We start from the raw sequence: 10,971 nt of genomic DNA, 5'->3' as shown, positions 1-10,971 counted from the left end.
GACTTTTATCTCTTCATAGTGTAAGATTTTAGCTTCATTTCAAAAAGATACCACTTAAACATCACTTATTCAAGAGATTAAAAAAAGTCTCAAAAGCAATACAGGAATATACCTTCAATACAGATAACTGATGCTTTAGATAACACTTGAAATAAATTATCTCTAATATTCTTTAGAGGGTTAAATATTCTTTAGAGGGTTATAATTCTAGAACTCTATTTTCTACATTTCTGTGTGTGAATATGAGGGATCACGTTTTAAAGGATAGCTGAAGAGAATTATTAAGGAAACAAAGAGGAAAATATCAATATAAGATCAAAATTGTCATAGAATATATTTTTCTGCTTGAGAGAATAATGAACAGAAGTTAGACATAGTAACATGAAATACATTAGAATATCTTCTATAAGAATTTTTTTAATCAACAAATAAAGATGTTTTTAAATAAATACTTGGTGTTTCATAAACACTATTTTTTCTCAAAATGATAGCTTCCTAAGTTTATATAATTTATAAACAGAACAAAATTCAAATCCAAACCTTTTCATTGTGAATTTGTTTCTGCTCACAGTAAAACTATTCTCCATCATTTCTTAGAAGACTTTATTGTATTTTGCAATTAAGAATATATACTAGCATTATTATCAATTAATATACATTCACATGGTAAGTAGCATGATGGGAGTGACATTAGCAAAACCCTGGATCCTCCTTCCCCCAAAAAAGCACAAATACAAAAATTCATAGGCAAATCCCTTTGTGCGATATCTGGCAACTAGTTCAGAATCTTCTGTATCCCAGGCAAGCATTAAATCAGACACAGGCAAACCAGTATGAAAATCTGAGCTATTTTCTCATCAGAATTCTTACCCTCACAAGAACACAATATGATCGAGAGGAAAACTCCTACCTCCCAGTCTCTCCCTGGGGAGGGGAGGAGTTGGACCACCTGTTCAGTGCCCTAATTTTTCTGACACTTTTCAGAGTAGTATCTTCAGTTAATGAATATGCAACATGTGTTATTGTTGTTCAGTCACTAAGATGTTACAGACTCTTTGGACTGTAACACACAAGACTCCTGTCATCAGCTATCTCAAATTCATGTCCATGGAGTCAATGATATTATCTTACCATATCACACGTCATACATAGATGTTAAATACAGAATTAATGTTAAGGGGGCAGAGTAAGAATGTAGTTTTTGTACATGACTGAACTTAAGTTGTTACCAATTTAAAGAAGAATCTTATGATTTTAATGTATGTTATATAAGGCCCATGGTAACCACAAAGAAAATATCTATAGATATTACATCAAGGAAAAGCTAAATTAGTAAAATCATATCAAAACAAAAAATCAACAAAGCACAAAGGAAGACAATAAGAAAGGAAACAGGGACAAAAGAACTATAAGAGAAATTGTGAGTATTAACAAAATGGCAATGGTAAATCCTTTACTATAAATAATTACCTTAAATGTAGATGGATTACGCTTCCCAATCAAAACATAAGGTATCTGAACAGATAAAAAGGCTTATTCCAAATATTTGCTATTTACAAGGCACTCAAGATTTAAATATGAATACATGCATAGGTTGAATGTGAAGGTACAAAAAAGTATGGAAACCAGAACAAAGTAGGTGTGGTTACACTTAAATCGGATGAAAGAGACAAAGAAGGTAATTATACAGTGATAAAAGAATCAGTTCGCCAGAAAGACAGAATAATTATAACATATATATGCTATATATGCACTAAAGAGCAAAAAACTTAAATGTACAAAGCAAACATTTATAAAACTGAAGGGAAGGATAGATAACAGTACAACAAAGAAAAGTATATGGATGAGGACGGCTTTACTGGTAAATTGACACCATTCTGCTGGAAGTTTAAAGAAAAATTAATGCCAATTTTTCTCACTCTTGCAAAAAATTTAAAAAGGAGAACACTTTGAAGCTCATTTTATGATATACTGAAGCCAGACAAGAAAACTAACCAATATCCCTCATGAATATAGATGTCAGAATTTTCAACAAAATACTGGCCAGTCAAAGTCATTAGCATGTTTAAAAACCTGCACATCACTACCAAGTGAGTTTATCCCAAGGATGCAAGGATGATTCAACATATAAAAATCAATTTATGTGATACACCATATTAATAGAATAAGGGATAAAGTCACATGATCCTCTCAATGATGTAGTTAAAGTATTCTACAAAATCCAATATCTTTCATAACAAAACTTTCAACAAATAAGTATAAAAGGAATTAACCTCAACATCGTAAAAGTTGAATATGAAAAGCCTAGAGCTAACATCGTTCTCCAGGGGCTTCCCTGGTGGTGCACAGGTTAAAGCGTCTGGTTGCAATGTGAGAGACCTGGGTTCAATCCCTGGGTCGGGAAGATCCCCTGGGGAAGGAAATGGCAATTTACTCCAGTATTCTTGCCTGGAGAATCCCATGGACGGAGGAGATTAGTGGGCTACAGTCCATGGGTAGCAAACAGTCAGACACGACTGAGCGACTTCACTTTCACTTTCAATATCCTTCTAAGTGATAAAAACTGCTCTTTTTTTTTTTTTCTGCATAATCAGGAGCAAGTTAAGGATATTCATTCTCATCACTTCTAGTCATGTCAGTACTGAAAATCCTAGTTGGAACAATTAGACAAGTAAAGAAGCAAAAAGCTTTCAAATTTGAAAAGAAGTAAAATAGTTTCTGTTTGCAGATGACATAATTGTATATACAGAAAACTCTAGAGATGCCACTTAGAAAAACTGTTAAAATAATAAATTGAGTAAAGTTGCAGGATATATAATCAACATACAAAATCAATTGCTTTAACAACATACAATCCAAAAAAGAAATTCAGGATGCAATCCCATATACAACAGTATTATTGTTCATTTGGTGTTTAGTTGCTAAGTCATAGCTGACCCTTTTGCAACTCCATGGACTGTAACCCACAGGCTCCTCTGTCCATCAGATTTCCCAGACAAGAATACTGAAGTGGGTTGCCATTTCTTTCTCCTTGGTATTTTCCAGCCCCAAGTATGCAACTCATGTCTTCTGCAGGTAGATTCTTCACCACTGGAGCCACCTGGGAAGCCCTTACAATGGTATTAAAAATAACAAAATACTTAGAAATAAATTTAATCAAGAGCATATGTAACACTCATATACTGAAAACTACAAAACAATGATGAAACAAATCAAATAATATACAAACAAATGAAAATATTATCTGATATTCACAGATTAGAAAATATACTACTATCAAAATGTCCATACCTTTCAAAGTAACCTACAGATTCAGTACAATTTTTATCATAATTCCATAACATATTTTACAGAAATTTAAAACATAATTCTAAAATTCATATGGAACCACAATAGATTGTTGAATGGCCAAATCAATCTTGAAATAGAGGAACCAAGCTGGAGGGTTCATACTCTCTGATTTTAAAATATATTATAAATTCTACAGCAGTTGAAATAATATGGTACTGGCATTAAGTCAGACATATAGACAAATGGAACACCCAGAAATAAATTCACACTTATGTAGTCCAACTGATCTTTGATAACGGTGCCAAGAATAACAATGGGGAAAGAATAGTCTTCAACAAATGTTATTGGTAAAACTGGATATCTACATTTAAAAAAAATGAAATTGGACCTTGATTTTACATCATACATAAGAAGCAACTCAAAATGGGTTAAAGACTTACAATAAATCCTGAGATTATTAAACTCTTAGGAAAAAAAGAAGAAGAAGAAAGATTTCATGACCTTAATCTTGGTAAGGATTTCACAGATATGACACCAAAAGCACAGATATCCAGAGCACAAATAGACAAGCGGCACTACATCCATCTAAAAATCTTCAGCATTTAAAAGGAAACAAACAGTAGTGTGAGAGCCAACATATAGAACGCAGGAAATATTTGTAAATCAGATACTTGATAATGGGTTAATATCCAAAGTTCATAAGAAACTCCCACAGCTCAGTAACAAAAAGGTAATTACCCAATTAAGAAATGGGTTAGGACTTGAATAGAGATTTTTCAAAGAAGACATACAGCCAATGGATTTATTAAAAGATATCACTAATCATCAGGGAAATGTAAGTCAAAACCACAACGAAGTATCACCTCACATCTATCTGGATAGTTATTAACAACAATCACAACAACAAAAAAAGAGAGATGTTGGTGAGGATATGAAGAAATTGGTACCCTTGGTCATTCAGTGTGAGAGCAAAATGGTAGAGACACTGGAAAACAATATGGAGGTCCCTCAAAAAAATTAAGAAAAAAATACTATATGATTCTGCAGTGATTCAGGATCTTAAATGTATTACCCATACTCTTCAACCCCAACTAGAAACATGCCACTTTCAAGTAATTTAATTCTTTTTTTGCTATTTTTTCCATATTTCTAAATAATATTTACACCATCATTAAGTATCTGACACTGTACACTGACTTCCAAAAATATTGAATGAGAATTTAGTTATCTCATATACCTTTCTTAATGTCTATTACAACCCTCTTAAACTTTTCTTCCTCTGTTTTTTCAATACAATAATTTTATATTTTTTGTCAAATTGTTATGTCATATTTCCATTACTGTAACCAGGTAAATGTTTTCATAATTGAGCCACATATAGAACTCTGATTATATGTTCTTTTTGTTCAATTTTTGTATTACATGAAGCTATTTATTGTCTTTTTAGTTTCTTAACACTTATTTTGATTTTAAAAAATACACCTGTGTCTAATACATCTGAAAATATACTGATATATGGTGACTGCTTAAAACAAAAGAAGATTGTGGACCTCACTTTACAATTTATAAAGCATTGTGTGAATGTTATCCAATTTGTGGCTCAAAATGAGCACATTCATCATGTAGAACAGATCTGCTTTACAGATAAAGAGGCTAAAGGGTAGACAGAGTAAAATAAATTGTCCAAGGTCTGTAATTTTCAAGTGACAGAAACATTTCTGACACTGGAGCTCCCGAGGCTAAACCTTTTTTCATATCCACTGTAACACATCTGATTTTCAACATAGGATTTTCCCCTCTTCTGGCAAATTTCCTCATTAGCTACAAGTGTCAGCCCTGGACTCCAAGGCTTTTCACATCTGCACTTAATACATTGGAGAATTCATATTATGCACCAAATAATTCTCTGTGTGTGATTCTATTGCCAACATAAGAGGGTCAGTGAATATCCTTCCTCTGATGCTTGAGCACACCTTCCACCCCGGAAATTGCCATGGACAATTTGATTGGAATGAGATGCTGGACTGTAATGATTCTTGCTATATAAAATTACTTCCCTGGGAATAGAAAGATTTTTCATGAAAACAAAGGCTCAGTGACTTTATACTGTTCTATTAAGTACTCAGAAAGCTGATTACAATTGGACTTGAATGAATAATAGTAATTAGAGCAGTTCCTGATAAGTATGGAGTCATTTTCTTCTTCAGAATTTGAATATATGAGCTTGGCAGGAAGGGCAAATTTTACTTCTGTTAACTGAGAAAAACCATTTTGCCAGAATTGGCTTGTTCAGCTTGTCACCACAGGAGTTTCTCCACTCTTGACTGTTTAGATTTTTTTCACCTTTTAGCATCTAGTGCTTATTCTTAATTCACTTTATAGATTTTGCAAAACACAAGCAATATAGACTATGAAAGCTAATAGATTAAACTCTATTACACTGTGGTAGTCAATCTTAATAACCCCAAACCATTAATTTTATAAATTTCAAGGTAGTATACTTTCTCTGAATTTAAAAAAAAGAATTACCCTTTCCAAACTTTTGGAATTAAAGATATTTGAAAATTTATTAAGTAACCATCCCCTAACCTCAAACTCTCCAATCTCTAAAGTATAACAGATATATAAAATTATCTACCTGTGTGTTTGTGTGTACATAAATATATGCTGCTGCTGCTGCTAAGTCGCTTCAGTCGTGTTCGACTCTGTGCGACCCCATAGACGGCAGCCCACCAGCCTCCCCCGTCCCTGGATTCTCCAGGCAAGGACACTGGAGTGGGTTGCCATTTCCTTCTCCAATGCATGAAAGTGAAAATTGAAAGTGAAGTCGCTCAGTCGTGTCTGACTCTTCGCGACCCCATGGACTGCAGCCCACAAGTCTCCTCCGCCCATGGGATTCTCCAGGCAAGAGTACCGGAGTGGGGTGCCATTGCCTTCTCCAACATATATGTGTGGTGTGTGTGTGTGTGTGTGTGTGTGTGTGTGTGTGTGTGTGTGTGTGTACAATAGTAGAAACATTATAAATTAATGAGAGGGGAAGAAAATCTTTTATATACCAAGCCCCATCTTAGAAGCTCAGTTTTCATGGCCTTGAGAATTGTTCATCATTGCATCTATCATAGAGAAAATATAGGTTCGGAAAAGTCAAACAATTTGATCAAATGAATGTAAGTAATAAACAATTTATCCAGATCTCAGCTTCTAGTCCATCTGCAAAAATCCTTCCTATTTCTATTATACCTTTCCAATACTTTTAATTCTTCTCACATATATTTTCACATATAAACTTAATATAAATTAATTTAGAACAGCTAACATTACATATCTATTTGTGTTCTCAGAGGGTAAAACATTTATTAACTGTTAGGAAAAAACAATGACATCCCTCAACAACATTAAATCTATGAAATTGGGTATGTATACGAACTATGGAACATGCGTCAGTATTATATCAATTTTCTGAGATTGTGAAACCTGTGGTATATGGCATAAAAGAAACTAAAAGCAAAATGATTACGATTCTGTGGCAAGATTTCCGATAATTATTCCAGATTATTTCATTTCAATCATAGAGCTTCTGCCTATAATGTCCCGGTGCTCTTGTGCACATGTTGAGGGGACGTTTACACTACAGAGTGAAACCTTAACTGTACATTTATGAGGTCTTTTTGGCTAAAAACTGCTTAAAGAAAATGTGTAGATTTCTTGACTGCATCTTTAGCCTTTTCCATCTTTCCAAACTGCTGTTCTTTTTAAATCCAACTAGGGGAAAAATGTGGGAGGAAGAACTTCAGGCCTCAGGGAAACTGAGAACTCAATAACTCAGCCCATGAAGGGTAATGATAAGCTCGTTTTTCATACACAGGAGATTTCTTCATATAAATCCCAGTAATTGCATCTTGGGGTTTTCTGATTATGCTAACACTAGTAATTAGTGCTATTACAGCAGCCCATGAGGAAATTTGGGACTTGTAAAAGCCTATTGATGATCCTAAGACTCTATTGCTAAACACCCTTCTACTCAAATGAATTGGTTTGATTCCAAACATGGTTGTGATAACAACAATGAAAATAATAACAGCTATAGAGTATTAAGTGCCTACTATGTACTTTATGTGTATTGTCATTCATCCTAAACACAAGCCTGTGTGGCTTAATTCCCAGGAGGCCAACATCCATCTTTTCCTATTTCACTTTTGATTAATGGCCTTTCTGTCTTTCTTCCTTTAACCTTTAGCTTAACAATTAGCCCACAAGTTGATAGGAGGACCATTAGACTTAGCTAATTAAATAGAGTAGTATTCTAATTGCAACTAAAATTATTACTCATTAATCAAAAACACTTGCTGCAGAGCACACTGACATTCTACAATTAAACCATTTGAGAGCAAAATGTTGGATAAAATTTTTAAACTGGTGGTAAGTTGCACTCCATGTCCTGGTATGGCTGTGGCTAAAATTCAGAGTTCCCGTCCAGACAAGATGTTAGAAATTTTTCTCTCCTTATTCCTTCTCACAAAATATAACTATAAATCAGGTAAATAAAACAATAAGACAACAAAAGGCAGTTCTGAGAGGCAAAAAAGAGCAATGCAAATTTATTGGATATTCCAGAATAGAGAAGCAACACAGAAACGTAGCAATTTACAACCCCCAATCTTAAAGAAACAGATGATTCAGAGCCACTGTTTTCTGATCTCAAAACTAGCATTAAAAGACCATCCAGGTATTCAGTCCTCCATGGGATTGAATGAAATACCAAGCTGAATCAAATTTCCAAATTTGGTGAAAGGCATAAAATCACAAATAAAAAAACAAAAACAGAAACTAGGCAACCACATATAGGATGGTGGTAGTGGTGGTTTAGTTGCTAAGTTGTGTCCGACTCTTGTGACCCCATGGACTGTAACCTGCCATACAGGATAAACCCCTACAAATCTATGCCAAGCCACTTTATAAATAAGCTTCTAACAACTAAAGACAAAGATAAAACTATCTTCAAACATGTCTTTTGTGTGTTCTCTATTCTGTTCCACTAATATACATGTTTTTTTTCTTCTGAAAATACTTCAGTCTTGATTACTATAGCTTTCAAATAAGTCTTGAAAATGTAAAATGGCTCTTTTATCTTATTCTTCTTAAAAACATTTTTATTTTAGCTACTCTAAGGATTTTGTCTTTCTGTTGGAATTACACACAAGATATATGACTTTGACAAGGGTGCAAAAGCAATTCAATTCAAGGATGTTTTTTCATCCAATGCTGCTGGAGCATTTGGGTATCTTTTTAGTAAAAGGAAACCTTGACTTAATAACCATAAAATAATTGACTGAAAAGTAAATTATGAATACTAAATATTTTAGAAAAAAGTTATAGATCTTTTGGACTTGTGATAAAGCCAAAAGCTCTTAGATTTAGCCCCAAAAGTACAATCCATATATGAAAGATTGACAATTTATAACTCATCAAACTGAACATATTTGTCCTGAGAAGGCTCATGTGATGATTATGAAAAGACAAGGTACCAACTAGAAGGAGATATTTGAAACTGCCTTTTCAACAAAGAACTAGTATCTAGCATGTATAAAGCACTCTCAAAACTCAACAATCTGATTGAAATGGATAAGAAAATATTTGAGGAGATATTTCATCAAAGAAGTTACATAAGTGACAAATGAACACACAAAAATTTGTTCATCATAATTAACCACTTAGCCATTGGGAAAATGAAAATGAAAACAAGGAAATATCACTACAATCCTATAAGAAGGGCTAAAATGTAAAATGACACCAACAAATGCTAGTGAGAATGTTCATTATTCATACATCACTAGTGGAAATGTAAAGTTGTAGCACAGAGTCAGACACGACTGAAGCTACTTAGCAGCAGCAGCAGCAGAGACTTGTTGGAAAACAGTTTGGCAGGTTTTGCTTTTATGTGTGTGTTTCAACTAAATAGGCAATTACCAGGCTTCCCAAGTGGCGCTAGTGGTAAAGAACCTGGCTGCCAGTGCAGGAATTGTAAAGGACACAGGTTAGATCCTTGGGTTCAGAAGATTCCCTGGAGAAGGGCATGACAACCCACTCCAGTAGGCTTTCCTGGAGAATCCCATGGACAAAGGAGCCTGGCAAACTGCAGTCCATAGGATCACACAGAGTCAGACATGACTGAAGTGACTTAGCATGCAGGCACATGCAATTACCGCATAATCCAGAAATCAAACTCTTAGACATTTTCTGAGGAACTAAAAACATATGCCCATGCAACCTGAAATAGAACTGCCATATAACCCAGCAGTCCCACTGCTGGGCATACACACTGAGGAAACCAGAATTGAAAGAGACACGTGTACCCCAATGTTCATCACAGCACTGTTTATAATAGCCAGGACATGGAAGCAACCTAGATGGCCATCAGCAGATGAGTGGATAAGAAAGCGGTGGTACATATACACAATGGAGTATTACTCAGCCATTAAAAAGAATACATTTGAATCAGTTCTAATGAGGTGGATTAAACTGGAGCCGATTATACAGAGTGAAGTAAGCCAGAAAGAAAAACACCAATACAGTGTAATAATGCATAAATATGGAATTTAGAAAGATGGTAACGATAACCCTGTATGTGAGACAGCAAAAGAGACACAGATGTATAGAACAGTCTTTTGGACTCTGTGGGAGAGGGCGAGGGTGGGATGATTTGGGAGAATGGCATTGAAACGTATATTATCATATGTGAAACGAATAGCCAGTCCAGGTTCGATGCATGATACAGAGTGCTCGGGGCTGGTGCACTGGGATGACCCAGCGGGATGGAATGGGGAGGGAGGTGGGAGGTGAGTTCAGGATGGGGAACACATGTACACCCATTGGGGATTCATGTCAATGTATGGCAAAACCAATGCAATGTTGTGAAGTAATTAGCCTCCAATTAAAATAAATAAATTTATATTAAAAATGTTTTAAAGGAATGTTCATAGTATTTTTGTTTGTGATAGTACTAAATATTAATAAAAATAACTCAGATGTTCCTCAATATGGTTAAATGGTTAAAATAAGTGGGGGAATACTCTTGCCATGGAATACTATTCAGCAAAAAAACAGAGGGTGGGGGGGCAGAATAATCCTAGATTGCTTGAATAGATTGTAAATAGGTATATAGATATGAATTACTCTGATAATGAGGTCTCAGGAAGGAATGAGGACCATGGTAGAGAAAACATAATCTTAGAGAATGGCTAAACAGTCATGAAACAGATGTCAATATGAATATGTTCACTAGAGGTGTTGCTGGTGCTTCTCAGAGGGAAAGAAGAAACATGTTATTAAAAACTGGAGAAAAGGAATCAAGTATCCAGTGAGAGAAAGCTTACCGTAACTGGTTCCTACAGTCACGTGGAAAACAGAACTCATAAATGAAGAACTTGTATATTTAGCTGAGATTTCCAAGCCAAGTTTTTAAGATATAACTTGGTTTCACCTTTCTGTTTATAACAAAAGGCAAAAGGAAAGTGATAGATTGAGGAGAAAACAGCTAAGCAGATGAACCTAGAACCTGTTATACAGACTGAAGTGAGTCAAAAAGAGAAAGATGAATATCGTATTCCAACACATACATATGGAATCTAGAAGAATGGTACTGAAGAACTTATTTACAGGGCAGGAATGGAGACAGACATA

Source organism: Capricornis sumatraensis, chromosome 8 (assembly GCF_032405125.1).
Source record: "Capricornis sumatraensis isolate serow.1 chromosome 8, serow.2, whole genome shotgun sequence".
Lineage (NCBI taxonomy): Eukaryota > Metazoa > Chordata > Mammalia > Artiodactyla > Bovidae > Capricornis > Capricornis sumatraensis.
This window is presented reverse-complemented; position numbering follows the sequence as displayed.